Raw genomic sequence first — 20,567 nt, 5'->3', positions numbered from 1 at the left:
GCACACATGCGCAAAGATGGAGAGGTGAGACACTGCAGAGAATGAATAATCCACCAGAAGGGAATATTATACACATCAGGAAGAACTTGGAAATGACTGGGGATTCACAAAAACACATAACGGAGATAGCTGAGAGTGTTAAAAGAGTACAGATGAGTTAATGCATGTGAACCTACACACAGGAGTCTTGACCTGCCCACTACCAGAAAACTGGGTAGAGAAGAATCAAAAAGCACAAGGCTCTATCTCCCTCAGTACAGAGGATGATCAGATTGTGTATTTATGTACACTGCCCAAAAAAAATAAAGGGAATACTCAAATAACACATGCTAGATCCGATTGAATGAAATGTTCTCATTGAATACTTTGTTCTGTACAAAGTTGAATGTGCTGATAACAAAATCACACAAAAATCATGAATGGAAATCAAATGTATTAACCAATGGAGGTCTGGATTTGGAGTCACACACAAAATTAAAGTGGAATGAAATGTCCTTAAAACAAGTCAAAATGAAGCTCAGTAGTGTGTGTGACCTCCACGTGACTGTATGACCTCCCTGTGCCTGTATAACCTCCCTACAACACCTGGGCATGCTCCTGATGAGGTGGCGGATGGTCTCCTGAGGGATCTCCTCCCAGACCTGGACGAAAGTATCCGCCAACTCCTGGACAGTCTGTGGTGCAACGTGACGTTGGTGGATGGAGCGAGACATGATGTCCCAGATGTGTTCAGTCAGACTCAGGTCTGGGGAATGGGCGGGCGAGTCCATAGCTTCAATGCCTTCATCTTGCTGGAACTGCTGACACACTTCAGCCACATGATGTCTGGCATTGTCCTGCATTAGGAGGAACCCAGGGCCAACTGCACCAGCAAATGGTCTCAGAAGGGGTCTGAGGATCTCATCTCGGTATATAATGGCAGTCAGGCTACCTCTGGCGAGCACATGGAGGGCTGTGTGGCCCTCCAAAGAAATACCACCCCACACCATTACTGACCCACTGCCAAACCGGTCATGCTGAAGGATGATGAAGGCAGCAGATCGCTCTCCACAGCGTCTCCAGACTCTGTCACGTCTTTCACATGTGCTCAGTGTGAACCTGCTTTCAACTGTGAAGTGCACAGGGCACCAGTGGCGATTTGCCAATCCTGGTGTTCTGTGGCAAATGCCAAGCGTCCTACATGATGTTGGGCTGTGAGCACAAACCCCATCTGTGGACGTCGGGCATTCAGACCATCCTCATGGAGTCGGTTTCTAACCGTTTGTGCAGACACATGCACATTTGGGGCCTGCTGGAGGTCATTTTGCAGGGCTCTGGCAGTGCTTCTGTTCCTCCTTGCACAAAGGCGGAGGTAGCGGTCATGCTGCTGAGTTGTTGCCCTCCTACGGCCCCCTCTATGTCTCCTGGTGTACTGGCCTGTTGTTAGGAATCTGTGTCCTGCCATACATATGCAGAGATCCAGATCCTCACATTTGTCTCCAGAGGCTAAGTCCTTTCAGCCAGCTTCTGAGCATGCTCGTGGAATGAGTTCCCATTGGAGTTCAGGAGTCAGGTGCTCAAGTCCTGCGCCTGATTCCATTGGTTCAGCTCAGGGCTCTGGAGATTTCCAGCAGGTCCTGTACGCTATAAAAAGTGCGCATGGCCGTTCCACCATGCGCTAGTATTTTCATACTGCTGCTGTATGTATGGTGATGGATGTTTGGACTGGTGACTGACTTATTATGAAACCCCTTACCTCTGATATTACGATTGTGTGAGTGATTGGGCAGCTGCCAGTAGCAGCGCCAGCGCCAGCGCGCCTAGCTCCATCTTAGTCAGCAGCTTAGCGTCTGCATTGCACCAGCCGTTTGCAGCGTCTTGCCTGCGGCTCTCGCCGCGCTGCAGTTGCAGCCTATACCCGCGTCCGCAGTTGCGACGCCTCGTGTCTTATCAAACGGTAGGTCTAGAGGGAGTAGTCCTGCTGCCTAAGGATACTTCTGTGACTGTAAATACCGCGACACTTTCGCTGAGACTCTGTGAGTCTAAAAACAGACTCAGCGCTATTACACATGTATGTATGCTTGCAGCTCTGTGGGTGAAACAGAGTTTGTATGTGCTTGCAGCTCTGTGAGTGAAACAGAGCTTGTGTATGCTTGCAGCTCTGGGAGTGCAACAGAGCTTGTCTTTGTGTTTGCAGCTCTGTGAGTAAAACTGAGCTTGCTCCAGCATTACTTTATACAGTGGGGCAAAAAAGTATTTAGTCAGTCAGCAATAGTGCAAGTTCCACCACTTAAAAAGATGAGAGGCGTCTGTAATTTACATCATAGGTAGACCTCAACTATGGGAGACAAACTGAGAAAAAAAAATCCAGAAAATCACATTGTCTGTTTTTTTTTCATTTTATTTGCATATTATGGTGGAAAATAAGTATTTGGTCAGAAACAAGCAATCAAGATTTCTGGCTCTCACAGACCTGTAACTTCTTCTTTAAGAGTCTCCTCTTTCCTCCACTCATTACCTGTAGTAATGGCACCTGTTTAAACTTGTTATCAGTATAAAAAAACACCTGTGCACACCCTCAAACAGTCTGACTCCAAACTCCACTATGGTGAAGACCAAAGAGCTGTCAAAGGACACCAGAAACAAAATTGTAGCCCTGCACCAGGCTGGGAAGACTGAATCTGCAATAGCCAACCAGCTTGGAGTGAAGAAATCAACTGTGGGAGCAAAAATTAGAAAATGGAAGACATACAAGACCACTGATAATCTCCCTCGATCTGGTGCTCCACGCAAAATCCCACCCCGTGGGGTCAGAATGATCACAAGAACGGTGAGCAAAAATCCCAGAACCACGCGGGGGGACCTAGTGAATGAACTGCAGAGAGCTGGGACCAATGTAACAAGGCCTACCATAAGTAACACACTACGCCACCATGGACTCAGATCCTGCAGTGCCAGACGTGTCCCACTGCTTAAGCCTGTACATGTCCGGGTCCGTCTGAAGTTTGCTAGAGAGCATTTGGATGATCCAGAGGAGTTTTGGGAGAATGTCCTATGGTCTGATGAAACCAAACTGGAACTGTTTGGTAAAAACACAACTTGTCGTGTTTGGAGGAAAAAGAATACTGAGTTGCATCCATCAAACACCATACCTACTGTAAAGCATGGTGGTGTAAACATCATGCTTTGGGGCTGTTTCTCTGCAAAGGGGCCAGGACGACTGATCCGGGTACATGAAAGAATGAATGGGGCCATGTATCGTGAGATTTTGAGTGCAAACCTCCTTCCATCAGCAAGGGCATTGAAGATGAAACGTGGCTGGGTCTTTCAACATGACAATGATCCAAAGCACACCGCCAGGGCAACGAAGGAGTGGCTTCGTAAGAAGCATTTCAAGGTCCTGGAGTGGCCTAGCCAGTCTCCAGATCTCAACCCTATAGAAAACCTTTGGAGGGAGTTGAAAGTCTGTGTTGCCAAGCGAAAAGCCAAAAACATCACTGCTCTAGAGGAGATCTGCATGGAGGAATGGGCCAACATACCAACAACAGTGTGTGGCAACCTTGTGAAGACTTACAGAAAACGTTTGATCTCTGTCATTGCCAACAAAGGATATATCACAAAGTATTGAGATGAAATTTTGTTTCTGACCAAATACTTATTTTCCACCATAATATGCAAATAAAATGAAAAAAAAACAGACAATGTGATTTTCTGGATTTTTTTTTCTCAGTTTGTCTCCCATAGTTGAGGTCTACCTATGATGTAAATTACAGACGCCTCTCATCTTTTTAAGTGGTGGAACTTGCACTATTGCTGACTGACTAAATACTTTTTTGCCCCACTGTATGTCTTTATGCTTGCAGCTCTGTGTGTTCAACAGAGCTTGCTTTCTGCATCTGGGTCTCGTCCAAACCCTGTGCACTTCACCGCCTGATAGCTCTGCAACCGTCTAGCAGCGGTTTCACCAACTACCGCACGGTGGACCCCGAGCGGTGAACACACTTTATTTATAATTTTATTTAGTGCGTTCCACCGCTCATAACACCTGTCTCCTGGTTGCGCCTCCAGCCTCTGGACACTATGCTGACATACACAGCAAGCCTTCTTGCCACAGCTTGCATTGATGTGCCAACCTGGATGAGCTGCACTACCTGAGCCACTTGTGTGGGTTGTAGAGTCCATGCCATGCTAGCACTAGTGTGAAAGCACAACCAACATTCAAAAGTGACCAAAACATCAGCCAGAAAGTATTGGTACTGAGATGTGGTCTGTGGTCCCCACCTGCAGAGCCACTCCTTTATTGAGGGTGTCTTGATAATTGCCAATAATTTCCATCTGTTGTCTATTGCATTTTCACAACAGCATGTGAAATTGATTGTCAATCAGTGCTGCTTCCTAAGTGGACAGTTTGATTTCACAGAAGTTTGATTTACTTGGAGTTATATTCTGTTGTTTAAGTGTTCTCTTTATTTTTTTGAGCAGTGTATATATGAAACTACAAAAGAAAACTGGGAACATCTGCAGAACGTGCATCAAAGGATACATCTCAGCAATATGGTCTATTTAATGAGAAAGCTGTATAAGCTAAATAAGGTTCAAGATATGCAGGATTACATAAGAAATACTCTATAAATTGTGGAGCGCCTGAAGGAAATTGGGGAATATCTAAAGGATTTCCATGTTGCTGCACTACTACTAAGCAGTCGACTAGAAAGCTATGACACATTTGAAACTGAACTAGATGCACGTCAAGATCATTTGAAAATAACAAGTGATTGTTTTGTCTGCAAGAAATCATGGCACCTAAAGGTTAACTGCAGAGTCTGGAAAGCTAGAATGAATCAGCTGAAAAATCAAAATAATCATCAAAGGATTAAAAGTGCCATTACTGAAGAATATGACACTTCAAGTACTGAAGCTGTGGTTACTGTTAATGCAAGTACATCAAAGCATGCATGGTTTATAGACTCTGGGACAACTGGTCATATGACTAATGACAGACGCTTCTTCTCTAACCTTGACCAACGTAAGTCAGAGAAAGTAATTTTGGCTAATGGTCAATATACTGTACTAGATGGTAGCCCGATTCTAACGCATCGGGTACTAATCATAAAAGCGTGATTCAAATCCTGCAGCAATTCGCGGGCGGACTGCACCTGTCGCTGATTGGTCGCGCCTGGCTGCGACCAATCAGGCTAGCGCCTGTCGTCTCCTGGTTGCGTCGCCGCTGACCTCCGTGCGGCAGGAGATGACCCGCGGCAACCATCGGGACATCAGCGGCTAGCGCCGGAGATCTCCCGACAGTAGGGGTGGCATGCGTCATTCGAATTCCGTGCCAATTCGCAGCCGGACTGCGTCTGTCACTGATTGGTCGCGCCCGGCCGGTTCAATTCCGGTTTAGGGTGCTCCAGGAGTTCCACTATTCTGCTCTTAGTGGGCATCCTGGAATCTCGCCTCCCTGCTTTAGAGGGCACTGGGGGGCATAACATTCCTGTGTTCCACTGCACGCCTTTCCGCTACCTCCCCTTGCTGGGATAACCCATCAGCATTCCCGTGGTCATGCCCTCTTTTGAGGTGAATGGTGAATTGGTATTGCTGGAGTGCAAGGCTCTAGCATAGCAACCTCCCATTCGTCCCGAAGACCGTGTGCAACCAGCTGAGGGGGTTGTGGTCCATCTCCACGATGAAGGGGTGCCCATACAAGTAGGGCTGCAGACGCTGCATGGCCCTTACAATTGGTAGGCATTCCTTTTCCATCATGGAGTAGACCACCTCTCTTGGCAATAGCTTCCTGCTCAGGTACAGGATGGGATGCTCCTGGCCTGCGGTGTTGACCTGGCTGAGCATGACACCGAGGCCAAAGTCACTGGCGTCAGTCTGTTCCACCAAGTCATATAATAAAACTAGGAAACAAAAGAGTGCAATAGGGTCTTATCTGGTGATAAATGAAATAGATGTGAAAAAAGTCTACTCACCCTTTCCAGGAGAGGTATAAGCATATAGACTCGCCGTCAGCTTGCTGCACGCCCGAAGGTCCACTTCGTGACCTCCAATGCAAATCCTTAAGGATAAAGTTATTCTCGGGCTTACTGTGCGCTGCTTGACCGGAATAAAATCACATGTCAACCCCTGAAGACGAAGTGGTTCACACTTTGAAACGCGTAGGGAAATAAATGGACAAATTATTCATATTGTGGTGATTTTATTCCGGTCAAGCAGCGCACAGTGTTCCACCAAGTCAGCAGCTTGTAGTACTGGGGAGCAACAGAGAGTGGTCTTGAGTGCCAGAAAAGCGGTCTCGCAGGCAACTGACCAGTCTACTGCAAGAAGCAGCTTTTTCTTGGTGAGGTCCATCAGGGACTTGGCCAGGGTACTATAGTGTAAAACAAACTTCCTATAGTACCCAGGTATCCCGAGGAAGGACATCACCTGTTTCTTGGTCCTGGGGGTGGGCCAGGATGTGATGGCATCCATTTTCTCAGGCTCTGGCTTCAGAACCCACCCTCGCCTACCAGGTGACCCAGGTAGAGGACTTCACTCATGCCCAGCTGGCACTTTTCCAGCTTGATGGTCAAACCTGCCTGGGGGATCCACCTAAGCACCTGCATCAGATGTTCTAGTTGGTCCTCCCAGGTGGGATGGAAGATGGCGATATCATCCAGGTACGCAGCCACGTACCCTTCAAGTCCCTGGAGCAGCGTGTTGACCATCCGCTGAAAAGTGGCAGGGGCATTCTTCATGCCGAATGGCATCACAGTGGACTTGTACAGTCCAAACAGGGTGATAAAGGCAGAGCGCTCCCGGGCCTTGTGGGTCAGAGGGATCTGACAATATCTCCGGCTCAGATCCATGATGGTCAGGTCCTTAGCCCTGGGCAACTGATTGAGAAGGTCATCGATGCATGGCATAGGGAACGCATCAGTGACTGTGACAATGTTGAGCCCCCATGCAGAACCACGTTGTTCAGTCCTTTTTGGGGACGAGGACTACGAGCAACGACCATGCGCTGTTGGATGTCTGGATCACCCCCAGCTTCAGCATCTCGTCAATCTCCTGGCACATCTGCTGCACCTCGAGAGAGATCTGATGTGCTGACCGTCAGATCGGGGGGTGATGGACAGCCAACTCGATCTTTCTGGGAAGGCTGCTGAACAGCTCACAGAAGGGGTGTAAAGTTTCCCCAGCTGGGACTGTTGTTCCTCAGAGAGCTGGTGGCCAACCTCTACATCCTCAATGGATCCACCCACCTTGGCTTGGGTGAGCAGATACCAGTGGGTTTCAGCCTCTCCTTCCTCGGAAAGATTGCACACAGGGACGGCGCAGGCCTCTCGCTTATGATGGGCCTTCATCATGTTCACATGGAAGGCCATCCTCCTTCCATGGGAGTGGTCTAGGGTGACCAGGTATGTGATGTCATTGAGCCACCAGTACATGAGGTATGGGCCCTCCCAGGCTGCCAGAAGCTTGTCCTGTGGTACAGGGACCAGAAACCACACTTTCTGACCCACCTGGTAGGTCATTTCACAAGCGTTCTGGTTGTACCAGAGCTTCTGGTCAGCCTGAGCCTGGGCCATATTGTCCTGTACCAGCCGCAACAAGGCCATTATTTTGTCTCGGAAGCGCATGATGTCCTCAACGACCAACACTTCAGAGGTGGCCAAGTCTCCTTCCCATGCCTCTTTCACCAGAGCAAGTGGCCCTCATACATGCCGCCCATACAGGAGCTCAAAGGTGGCGAACCCCGTTGAGGCCTGTGGAGCCTCCCAGTAGGCAAATAGTAGGTGTGGGAGGTATGGCTCCCAGTCTCTCCCGTGGGAGTCAACCAATATCTTAAGCATCTGCTTGAGGGTGCCATTAAACTTCACCGACCAGTAGTCTGCAGATGGTACGGGCTGGCCACCAGATGTTGCACCTGTATTTGCTTACAAAAGGACTCTATCAGCTGCGACATGAACTGGGTCCCACGGTCGGTGAGCATTTCCTGGGGAAATCCCACTCTGGAGAAAATCTCCAGAAAAGCGGTGGCCACCTTGTCGGCCCTAGTGAACGACAAGGCTACCGCTTCTGGGTATCGGGTGGCATAATCCACTACCGTTAGTATGTAGTTTTTCCTGGAGCATGTGGGAATGGACAGTGGTCCAATGAGATCCAAGAGACAGCAAGGGTTTTTCCAGGTATCAAGTACTGAGGGGACACCATCTCAGGCAGCATGAAGGTCATCTCGGAGCCGGTGTCCCGCAGTCCCATAGCAGTGGTGTGGTTTGTGGTGACGGACTGGTAATTGTCACGGGACCTCCCACCACCCCTATCCACACACATGACAGGGAACGGTTTTGAGGATGAGGATGGGGCCTCAGTACATTGTTTAACACTTTAGTGTACAGAAAACAGTTACACTTCACATGTACAACGTGCCAGGTTTCATAAAGAAGGTATGCAGGGCACAAGCTAGCCTCCAGCACATCCCCTACACTTGGTCGCATTCATGTTTCCTTCAATTACAACCAGTTGTCCTGTCCCTGCAGCTTAAAAGCATCCCCATAGCATGATGCTGCCACCACCATGTTTCACTGTTGGGATTGTATTGGGCAGGAGATGAGCAGTGCCTGGTTTTCTCCACACATACCGCTTAGAATTATCACCAAAAAGTTCTATCTTCGTCTCATCAGGCCAGAGAATCTTATTTCTCATAGTCTGGGAGTCCGTCATGTGTTTTTTTGCAAACTCTATGCAGACTTTCATATGTCTGGCACTGAGGAGAGGCTTCTTCCGTCAGGCCATTCTGCCATAAAGGCCCGACTGGTGGAGAGCTGCAGTGATAGTTGACTTTGTGGAACTTTCTCCCATCTCCCTACTGCATCTGTGGAGCTCAGCCACAGTGATCTTGGGGTTCTTCTTTAATTCTCTCACCAAGGCTCTTCTCCCACGATTGCTCAGTTTGGCTTGACGGCCAGGTCTAGGAAGACTTCTGGTGGTCCTAAACTTCTTCCATTTAAGGATTATGGAGGCCACTGTGCTCTTAGGAACATTAAGTACTGCAGAAATTCTTTTGTAACATTGGCCAGATGTGTGCCTTGCCACAATTCTGTCTCTGAGTTCCTTGGCCAGTTCCTTTGACCTAATGATTCTCATTTGGTCTGACATATACTGTGAGCTGTGAGGTCTTATATAGACAGATGTGTGCCTTTACAAATCAAGTCCTATCAGTTTAATTAAACACAGCTGGACTCCAAAGAAGGAGTAGAACCATCTCAAGGAGGATCACAAGGAAATGGACAGCATGTGACTTAAATATGAGTGTCTGAGCAAAGGGTCTGAATACTTATGTCCATGTGATATTTCAGTTTTTCTTTTTTAATAAATTTGCAAAAATTTCTACATTTCTGTTTTTTTTTCAGTCAAGATGGGGTGCAGAGTGTACATTAATGAGAAAAAATTAACTTTTTGAATTTACAAAATGGCTGCAATGAAGCAAAGAGTGAAAAATTTAAAGGGGTCTGAATACTTTCCATACCCACTGTATATTTTTAGCAAACCAAAAAGAATAAGCTGCTATCTGTATGTTGGCTTTTGAATTTAAGCATTTCTTTCTGGCTGGTCAAGAAAACAGACTTTTGTTGGTGTAAGACTGTAATATTGATCTGTATTGTGCACTTATCCTTGATGACTAGTCATGTTTACTGAATATGCTAATTAATCATTCTCTGGTCCATGCAGTTTCGGCTAGCGGACCTGGGCGCCCGCCGACCCTCCTTGTCTCCAAAACATTCCTACTCATTGTTACGCTTTCCCACAAGAAGCGCCTTTTTCCTGCTCCATTGCATGCATGTTGCAGGAGGTGCAATACAAAGCTGTCATTCATTATAGTGCACTCTAGAATTACTATAATTTATGCTAGAAATTTGTGTAAATTATAGCACAAATCTAAGTCAAATCTACATTTACTGGCTCTTGGATAGGCAAAGATTCATTAACTTTATTAAGGTATAAACTTGTTAATAAATAATACCATTTGCTGATGGCCTCTCGTAGATGTGTAGGTATTGAGGGGCAGGGAGCCAGTGGTTCTTCGCTCTGCAATACTTTTCAAGTGAATGTGCTTCCAACTACTAGTGATGGCACCAGTGGGGCTTAGAGTTAAGGGTGTGTTAGGGTTAGGTTTTTGGTTTGGGTTATGGCTAGGGCTGGGATTAGGGTTAGGGCTGTGTTGGGGTTAGGGTTGGAGTTAGAATTGGGATTTTCCACTGTTTAGGCACATCAGGGGCTCTCCAAACGTGAAATGGTCTCAATTCCAGCCAATTTTGTGCTGAAAAAGTCAACTTGTGCTCCTTCCCTTCCAAGCTCTGCTGTGCACCCAAACAGTGATTTACCCTCACATATAGAACATCGGCGTACTCAGGACAAATTGAACAGCAACTTTTGAATTCCAATTTGTCTTGTTACCATTAGAAAAAATTGGGGACAAAAAGATCATTTTTGTAAAAAAAATACAATTTTTTATTTTTACGGCTGTACGTTATAAACTTCTGTGAAACACTTGGGGGTTCAAAGTGCTCATCACACATCCAGATAAGTTCCTAAGTGGGTCTAGTTTCCAAAATGGTGTCACTTGTTGGGGGGTTTCCTCTGTTTAGGCACATCAGGGGCTCTCCAAACGTGACATGGCGTCCGATCTCAATTCCAGCCAATTTTGCATTGAAAAGTCAAGCTGCGCTCCTTCCCTTCCAAGCTCTGCCATGCACCCAAACAGTGGTTTACCCCAACATATGGGGTATCAGCGTACTCAACACAAATTGTACAACAAATTTTTCAGTCCAATTTCTTCTGTTACCCTTGGTAAAATAAAAAAAAAATTGGACCTGAAGTAACTTTTTTGTGAAAAAAAGTAAAATGTTCATTTTTTTTAAAACATTTGAAAAATTCCTGTGAAGCACCTGAAGGGTTAATAAACTTCTTGAATGCAGTTTTGAGCACCTTCAGGGGTGCAGTTTTTTTGAATGGTATCACTTTTGGGGTATTTTCTATCATATAGACCCCTCAAAGTGACTTCAAATGTCTATGTGGTCCCCCCAAAAAATGGTGTTGTAAAAATGAGAAATCGCTGTTTGAATTTTAACCCTTATAACTTCCTAACAAAAAAAAATTTGGTTCCAAAATTATGCAGATGTAAGGTAAACATGTGGGAAATGTTACTTATTAAGTATTTTGTGTGACATATCTCTGTTATTTAAGGGCATGAAAATTCAAAGTTGTAAAATTGCGAAATTTTCAAAATTTTTGCCAAATTTACGTTTTTTTCATAAATAAACGCAAGTCATATCAAAGAAATTTTACCACTATCATGAAGTACGATATGTCACGAGAAAACAGTGTCAGAATCACCAGGATCCATGGAAACATTCTAGAGTTATTACCTCATAAAGGACAGTGGTCAGAATTGTAAAAATTGGCCCTGTCATTAACGTGCAAACCACCCTGGGGGTAAAGGGGTTAAATCTACATTTACTGGCTCATGGACAGGCAAAGATTTATTAAGGTGTATACTTTTTAATAAATTTAGCACATCTTTCTGGAGCATATTACTATTTATTTATTAATTTCTTTATATTACCAGCTTATATAGTACCATTAATTCTACGGCACTATCCAAACAACACAGGGAGAACATACATGCTCTTTGCAAATGTTGTCCTCGGTGGGATACCAAGCCAAAATACTAGTGATGCAAGGATATACTGCTAACCATTGAAAATTGCCAGTCTTATTCCCTATTTAACACCTGATGCAGAACTTGTAAAGTGCTGTCTATGTTTCCCCATGTGAGCAGTATAGGACTATGGTTCCTATACTGAAATTATTTTGAGTGTCCATCCAGCATCCATACAGAACATGTACTTACAGTTTTAGTTGCATTTTAAAAATTATTTCATAAACAAAACATATTGTCAATCAGATTAACTATCCTGAGAAGCATAGCTGAGGGTTCAGCTCGGGGGAAAATGAATTTCTAAGAGGGTCTCTAACCAGTTAACCATGTTTATAACTGATGTGATGCACCCTAGTGTGTTTAGTAGAGTTGAGCGACTTTTGCTTTTTTAGGGTCGAGTTTCGTTTTATGAAACCCGACTTTTCCAAAAGTCGGGTCGAGCAAAATCGGCCGACTATAGGGAAAAGTCAGGGGTCCGACCGAAACACGAAACCCAATGTAAGTCAATGGGGAATTAAAGTCGGCAGTGAGAGGAGGACAGGAAACACACCTACAGTGCCCATTTGAATGCCAAAAGCATCAATTCTTCTTACTTAAGCTTGTCAACCTTAATTAACTTCATAATACTAGTTACGCACTGAAAAATGGGGGTTATTTGGCTAAAGTTGTGGGGGGGTAGGGCTGGCTCCAGGTTTTCATGTGCCCTGGGCGAAAGAGCGCCCCTTTAACACATACCACAACTCATGATGCTCCGATACGGCAGAGAAATAGCGGTATAGTACAATGAAAAATACTTCACTTTTTACATCTCATGACGAGGCCCATCTATTTCTCCATACAGAATCATTGGTCCCATGTAATGTTTGAAACAGTATATGATGAGCTCCACATAATGCTACAGTATATGTTGGTCCCCATGGATGAAGCTCCACTGTCTTATGGGCCCAAATAATAATGGGCCCAAACATAATGGGCCCCATTTCTAATGCTCTAGTGTATAATGGGCCCTGTAAATGCTGCTCCAGTGTATGATGTCCACCTTTGGAATGTTCCAGTGTATGGTGGGCCCCATCTATCATTCTCCAGAGTATAGTGCTCCCCAAAAATTGCTGTCCCAACATTGAAAACAATGAAATAAGTCTCCTCGCTAGGGAATCCCTGTACTAGTCTGGACTCCTCGTCGTCCCCATCTTCCATCTCACTGCACAGTATTTCAACCTTGCAAGTGCTGTGATCCTGAGCAAGCAGGGGGGGCCCACTTGTTGGCGACGGCACTGGCACAGGGCCCCTGATAGTACGGTGGTGTGTCTGACGGCGGGTTGGCCGAACCTGCACTTTCATCTGCAGCTTCCTCTTTGTCACCGTGTAAGATGGAACTGTATATGGGAAGGGTAACCTGAGTTTCATCAGGGTCAGATTCAGGCCGTGTAGCGTGCGAGGGGAATGTAGTGGTCTGGGTCAATGTACCAGCAGATTCATCGAGCAGTGGCTGGGCATCAGTGCACTTGTGTCGCCCCCAGGAGTACGGTCGCCACAGTGGCATTACCTTCCTCCTAGGGAGTGTGATGTCATGCTTGGGAGCAATGAAGGATCTCTCTAGCAGGTTAACTGATTGGGCGGCGTTATTCCCACGAGTCACGACCCTCCAAACAGCGTTCATAAAGGCAAAGTGTTTGTTTTACGTGGGCAGTATGGTTGCAAAGCTGAACCTTAAAGGAATGTCCAGAAGGGCACCACCAGGAGTGGAGCCTATGGTGTAATTTGACTCAACACGGGCAACCTCAACCATCCAGCAACAAAAAAGATGCACACATTGCAAGCTTAATTCCGTTAACGAACGAGACTCCGTCATGCCCCACGGTCCGAGTCTGGCTTACTAGTGGGACACACGAGGCTCTGGCACGTGAGATTGGCCAATAACTGGTGTGTCATGCCCTTACATGTCCGTGGCTGCATGTGCGCTACACTGAAAAGGCCAGCGTTTGTCGCTTACAGGTGCAGATAACCCGCTGAACAACGTTAGTGATGGGGATCTGGGATTACAATTATTACCCGCGAACGATGATTTCCCAGTAAGTGCAGGTCAACCGCAGTTCCGGAATTAGGCCTAACCGTCATTCCGGAAAAAATTAAAAACTTACGTGTGCAAACCACAGGTGCTGTAGCTTGCTTAACAGCTCGCCAGCCGTTCTCAGGCCCAGTATGGATTACACGTGATTGCACAAAGGTGAGAAAGGGTACCGTATCCCCGGATAACATGTATGGATAGCATAGTGTACACATTCAAAATATATGTCTATAGATCAGGAGGCAGGCTCAGACGGTGTCAGGCCCAGTATGGATTACACGTGATTGCACAAAGGTGAGAAAGGGTACCATATCACCGGATAACATGTATGGATAGCATAGTGTACACATTCAAAATATATGTCTATAGATCAGGAGGCAGGCTCAGACGGTGTCAGACCCAGTATGGATTTGACGGCCCAGACTACACAGCGGAGGAGCAGGGAGAGGTAAAGATTGCAAATGCTGGGGCCCTGCCCAAGCAAGGGGGGCCCACTCGTGGGCGTCGGTACTGGCACTGGGCCCCTCATAGTACGGCGATGTGTCTGACGGTGGGTGTGCACCACCACCGTCAGAGACACTTGATTGCACTATGAGGGACCCTGTGCCAGTGCCCGCGCCCAAGAGTCGGCCTACCCACCTGGCCAGGGCAACGGTTTTGTGCGCTACGTGGTGACCCCGGCCATGGGGGGGGCAGCACAGTTAGGGAGTTTTAGAAAGTGGCATATGTTGATGTTGGACATTCAGCTGATGCAAAATGTGAAATTGTTCAAGTCCCAGGAAGAGGAGGACCAAAGCAAGCCATTTTTCTGTCACCCTATGTGTCATCAGGGGAAGGTGGGACAAAATCCTTGGAAACCCATGCATGGTTCATTTTAATGAAGGTTAGATCATCCACATTTTGGGTTGACAGACGGGTCCTTTTTTCTGTCAGGATTGATCCAGCTGCACTGAAGACTCTTTCCGATAGCACACTTGCAGCTGGGCAAGCGAGCTCCTGTAAGGCATATTGTGCCAATTCAGGCCAGGTGTCCAGTTTTGCGGCCCAATAGTCAAAGGGGAATGACCTGTGCGGGAGAACATTGATATGGGAGGAAAAGTAGTTTGTAACCATAGTTGACAACTGCTGTCTCCTGTCACTTTCCATCAATGCAGTATTACCAGTTGTGTGAGCGGTACTTGAAAAATCAGTCCACAACATTGTCATGAAACCCCTGTCTCCAACGCCACTTCTGCTGTGTGCACCACGAACATCTCTGCCAAGCTGCCCCCCGGCCCGTACGGCTCGTGTGAGAACCCTCACCGCTGCTGTGTGCTGGGAATGCCTCAACCAACCGGTTTACCAGAGTTGCTTGTTTATTAGCCAATATTAGGTCAAGGTTCTCCTGTGGCATGATGTTTTGTCATTTTCCTTTAAAGCGTGGATCCAGGATGCTGGCCAACCAGTAGTCATCATCGTTCATCATTTTGGCAATGCGGGGGTCCCTTTTTAGGATCTGCAAGGCATAATCTGACATGTGGGCCAATGTTCCCGGTGTCAATGATGCACTGCGAGTGCTGGTTGGAGGAGCACTTTCTGGCAAATCCACATCCCTCCAGTCACGCACAAACCCTGTACCAGACCTTGCCACGCCAACATTTTCACTTGCCCCATGAGATGCATCCTCCTCCCCTAAGTAATCATCCCCATCATCATCCTCCTCCTCTTCTTCCTCCACCTCGTCCAGGAGAGGTCCCTGAGCAGACAATGGCTGAATGTCATCAAGGATTCCCTCCTCCTCTTCCTCCTCATCAACATTGGCTGCAGACGCCTGCTCCTTAAGGTGTGTCAAAGTTTGCATGAGCAGACGCATAAGTGGGATGCTCATGCTTAGGATGGCGTCGTCTGCGCTTACCAGCCGTGTGCATTCCTCAAAACACTGAAGGACTTTACAGAGGTCTTTCAGCTTCGACCACTGCACACCTGTCAACTCCATGTCTGATCTCAAAGTGCCTGGCCGTGTATCCTCCCACAAATGCATTATGGCCTGCCTCTGTTCGCACAGCCGCTCAACCATGTGCAGGGTGGAGATCCACCTTGTTGCAATGTCGATAATGAGACGGTGGTTGGGAAGGTGGAGCAATCGCTGCAGCTTCTGCATACGAATGGAGTGCACAGGCGACAGGCGGATGTGCGCGCACAGTCTTCGCACCTTCTGGAGCAGGGCTGTTAACTCCGGATAATTGTTGAGGAAGCACTGCACCACCAGGTTCAAGGTGTGAGCCAAGCAAGGTATGTGGCTGAGTTTTGAAAGGGCTATGGCTGCCACAAAATTCCGGCCGTTATCACTAACTACCTTGCCTGCCTCAAGATGTATACTGCCCAGCCATGACTCAGTTTGTCGCTGAAAGTACTCGGCCAGCACCTCCGCGGTGTGTCTGTCGCCCAAACACATCATCTGCAAAACACAGCCTGCTGACGCTTTCCACTAGCTGCTCGATAGGGGGACACCTCGTGTGCAACAGTGGCAGCTGCAGATGGAGTGCTCGTACGACTGCGCTCTGTGGACGAGCTTTCGCTTCTGGAGGAGGAGGGTCGAACGCCTACAGCCAACTATTTCCTATACCGTGGGCTAGGCAGCACTGTCCCACCACCGCTGTCCCCTGTGGACCCTGCATCCACCACATTAACCCAGTGCGCAGTGATGGACACGTAACTGCCCTGGCCATGCCGACTGGACCATGCATCTGTTATGAGGTGCACCTTTCCACTCACTGACTGCTTGAGTGCATGGACAATGCAGTCTTTCACATGATGGTGGAGGGCTGGGATGGCTTTGCGAGAGAGGAAGTGGCGACTGGGTAGGTCATAGCGTGGTACTGCATAGGCCATGAGTTTGCGGAAAGCTGCGCTTTCCACCAACCGATAGGGCATCATCTCTAACGATATTAGTTTGGCAATGTGGGCGTTCAAACCCAGTGTATGCGGATGAGAGACTGAGTACTTTCTTGACCTACTCATAGGCTCTGGGAGGGTGAGCTGGACTTGAGAGCTGCATATAGTGGAACTAGCGGTGGACAGGGCGGACTGAGAGAGGGTTGATGATGGTGATGGAGTTGGTGTTCTTTCTGATGGCCTACATTCAGTCTTTCGTTGATATAACAGTGGGATTCCCTGACTGCTTTGGCCTTGCAACGACACCTCAACATTTGCTGCTGTGCTAACCGGTGGGCTTACAGTGGGGGAAACAATGTAGCGTTGCTGACTACCTTCTTTGTGATCAGTTGCACATGTGGTACTTGAGGTTTGGTGTTGTGTCCACGCTTGCAAGTGCATGCTGGTTAAATGTCTAAGCATGCAACTGGTATTCAAATTTTTCATATTTTTCCCTCGGCTAAAGGTCTTTGCGCACTTCTTACAGATAACCTTGGCCTGATCATGAGGATTTTGTTCAAAAAAGTGCCACACTGCACTCTTCCTACTCTGGAAGACATTTTGCGGCCTAGCACGCTGTGCTATTTTGACCATCTGGACAAGCTGTCCAGCAACTCTTTTGATTTTTGGAACCTGTCTTTGGAGTGCTCCGGGCCTGCCAGATAACAGCTGTTGCGATGTCGATGTCTGCTGTGGATGCTCCTCCTCCTCATCTGAGCTATTGGAAGCAGCACCCTCTTCCCCCAATGGATGCCAATCTGGGTCAACAACTGGGTCATCCATCACCTCCTTTTCAATGTCATGTGCACCTTCCTCTGTGTCACCGTGTATGGTGGTATAGTATGCGGGAAGGGGCACCTGAGTCTCATCAGGGTCAGAATCTGGCTCATTACACTGCGAGGACAATGTAGTGCTCTGACTGAATTTACCAGCAGAATCATCTATCAGTGGCTGTGCATCAGTGCACTCCATGTCAGATTCATCTTGGCCTGGGTAATTCACCATTTCACTTGATAACCCAGGCATGGTAAGTGAAAACAGCTCCATGGAGTAATCAGTTGTATGGCCTGCATCATCCTTCAATCTTGGTTGGGGTGAAGGACACAAGGAAAGGTGTGGTTCATGAACATGACCCTCCAATACCGACTCAGTGCTTTTATTTTTTACAACTTCAGAAGAGGAGGTGATAGAGCTGGAGGCTGAGTCAGCAATGTAAGCCAAAACTTTTTCCTGAAGCTCTGGCTTTAAAAGCGGTTTGCGAACTCCTAGAAAACTAAGCCTTCGAGGCCTTGTGGAGCCAGACAATGACGCAGGCTCAACACCTCCTGCATTCGGTCCTATTTTGCTTTTGCCACTACCATCAGATCCACCACCAACACCATCATTACCAGCTGGCAACCCCCGCCCAATTCCACGGCCTCTTCCACCAGCCTTCCTCATTTTTGTTAAAAATGTACACAAAATCCCACAAACTATACACTCACTGGCCACTTTATTAGGTACACCATGCTAGTAAGGGGTTGGACCCCCTTTTGCCTTCAGAACTGCCTCAATTCTTCGTGGCAGAGATTCAACAAGGTGCTGGAAGCATTCCTCAGAGATTTTGGACCATATTGACATGATGGCATCACACAGTTGGCGCAGATTTGTCGGCTGCACATCCCTGATGCGAATCTCCCGTTCCACCACATCCCAAAGATGCTCTACTGGATTGAGATCTGGTGACTGAGGAGGCCATTTGAGTACAGTAAACTCATTGTCATGTTCAAGAAACCAATCTGAGATGATTCGAGCTTTATGACATGGCGCATTATCCTGCTGAAAGTAGCCATCAGATGTTGGGTACATTGTGGTCATAAAGGGATGGACATGGTCAGCAACAATACTCAGGTAGGCTGTGGCGTTGCAACGATGCTCAATTGGTACCAAGGGGCCCAAAGAGTGCCCAGAAAAAATTCCCCACACCATGACACCACCACCACCAGCCTGAACCGTTGATACAAGGCAGGATGGATCCATGCTTTCATGTTGTTTACGCCAAATTCTGACCCTACCATCCGAATGTCGCAGCAGAAATCGAGACTCATCAGACCAGGCAACGTTTTTCCAATCTTCTACTGTCCAATTTCGATGAGCTTGTGCAAATTGTAGCCTCAGTTTCCTGTTCTTAGCTGAGAGGAGTGGTACCCAGTGTGGTCTTCTGCTGCTGTAGCCCATCTGCCTCAAAGTTCGACGCACTGTGCGTTCAGAGATGCTCTTCTGCCTACCTTGGTTGTAACGGGTGGCAATTTGAGTCACTGTTGCCTTTCTATCAGCTCGAACCAGTCTGCCCATTCTCCTCTGACCTCTGGCATCAACATGGCATTTCCGGCCACAGAACTGCCGCTCACTGGATTTTTTTTCTTTTTCGGACCATTCTCTGTAAACCCTAGAGATGGTTGTGCGTGAAAATCCCAGTAGATCAGCAGTTTCTGAAATTCTCAGACCAGCCCTTCTGGCACCAACAATCATGCCACGTTCAAAGGCACTCAAATCACCTTTCTTCCCCATACTGATGCTCGGTTTGAACTGCAGGAGATTGTCTTGACCATGTCTACATGCCTAAATGCACTGAGTTGCCGCCATGTGATTGGCTGATTAGAAATTAAGTCTTAACACACAGTTGGACAGGTGTACCTAATAAAGTGGCCAGTGAGTGTATAGTAATGTAAAACAAGGTACAAGGTGTATATAGGACAGGGGAGACGTAGAATTTCTGAACACACTTGTGGACACTGTTGGATTGTGTGAGGCCCAGTTAATATCACACCGCTATGTCACAGGCTCAATGTCGCAGGTGTGAAAAATGTCACGATAGGACAGGGGAGATGTAGAATTTCTGAACACACTTGTGGACACTGTTGGATTGTGTGAGGCCCAGTTAATATCACACCGCTATGTCACAGGCTCAATGTCGCAGGTGTGAAAAATGTCACTATAGGACAGGGGAAATTTAGAATTTCTGAACACACTTGTGGACACTGTTGGATTGTGTGAGGCCCAGTTAGTATCACACTGCTATGTCACAGGCTCAATGTCGCAGGTGTGAAAAATGTCACTATAGGACAGGGGAGATGTAGAATTTCTGAACACACTTGTAGACACTGTTGGATTGTGTGAGGCCCAGTTAATATCACACCACTATGTCACAGGCTCAATGTCGCAGGTGTGAAAAATGTCACGATAGGACAGGGGAGATGTAGAATTTCTGAACACACTTGTGGATACTGTTGGATTGTGTGAGGCCCAGTTAATATCACACCGCTATGTCACAGGCTCAATGTCGCAGGTGTGAAAAATGTCACGATAGGACAGGGGAGATGTAGAATTTCTGAACACACTTGTGGACACTGTTGGATTGTGTGAGGCCCAGTTAATATCACACCGCTATGTCACAGGCTCAATGTCGCAGGTGTGAAAAATGTCACTATAGGACAGGGGAGATTTAGAATTTCTGAACACACTTGTGGACACTGTTGGATTGTGTGAGGCCCAGTTAGTATCACACTGCTATGTCACAGGCTCAATGTCGCAGGTGTGAAAAATGTCACTATAGGACAGGGGAGATGTAGAATTTCTGAACACACTTGGGGACACTGTTGTGTGAGGCCCAGTTAATATCACACCGCTATGTCACAGGCTCAATGTCGCAGGTGTGAAAAATGTCACGATAGGACAGGGGAGATGTAGAATTTCTGAACACACTTGTGGATACTGTTGGATTGTGTGAGGCCCAGTTAATATCACACCGCTATGTCACAGACTCAATGTCGCAGGTGTTAAAAATGTCACTATAGGACAGGGGAGATGTAGAATTTCTGAACACACTTGTGGACACTGTTGGATTGTGTGAGGCCCAGT

Source organism: Dendrobates tinctorius, unplaced genomic scaffold (genome assembly GCF_039654945.1).
Source record: "Dendrobates tinctorius isolate UK_male_01 unplaced genomic scaffold, ASM3965494v1 ptg000046l, whole genome shotgun sequence".
Classification (NCBI taxonomy): domain Eukaryota; kingdom Metazoa; phylum Chordata; class Amphibia; order Anura; family Dendrobatidae; genus Dendrobates; species Dendrobates tinctorius.
This window is presented reverse-complemented; position numbering follows the sequence as displayed.